Genomic DNA, 573 nt, shown 5'->3' on the forward strand with positions numbered 1-573 from the left:
CACAATAAATTAAAAAAAGGAAAAAAAAAAAGAAGTGCAAAAATGGGCAAACAAATGAGTAGTGTTTCAGAAAATGAGGGGTACTGCCAGTGTGTGTGTGTGTGTGTGTGTGTCTTGTGGACTGAGGAAACCAAGGGAAGGAAGAAGACATTTGCTTCCTGGAAATTCTGTCTTTGAATTATATTGTACCAAATATGTGTCCTTTTCCACTTTAGTATGGTCTTCGTGTCTTAGATTAACTTGGTGTGGTCTCTCTAAATTCAATCATGGGCATCTCAACTTTTTTGAGAGATTTTCTATAAAAGACATTGCTCAAAATATTTGGAGGCCATGAAGTTGGGGGTTGTGAATATGCAATGTCAGGATCATAGTTCCAGATGCTTCAGATGTCCTTGTAGAAGAGGCTGAATCTAACAACATGTAATGTGAGAGCCACTGTTAGAGCTGAAAAAGTGGTTATTCATGCACCATGGTGCATGACATTGGGGAGGAGTAAATACATCTAACTTAACTGAGAGAATTTATTTTAACTACTCACAGATGCTAAGATTGTGTCCACCCTCCACACTCCTT

The sequence above is a fragment of the Orycteropus afer genome, unplaced genomic scaffold (genome assembly GCF_000298275.1).
Source record: "Orycteropus afer afer isolate SDZICR_OR568_19922 unplaced genomic scaffold, OryAfe1.0 scaffold00085, whole genome shotgun sequence".
In the NCBI taxonomy this organism is placed as follows: Eukaryota; Metazoa; Chordata; class Mammalia; order Tubulidentata; family Orycteropodidae; genus Orycteropus; species Orycteropus afer.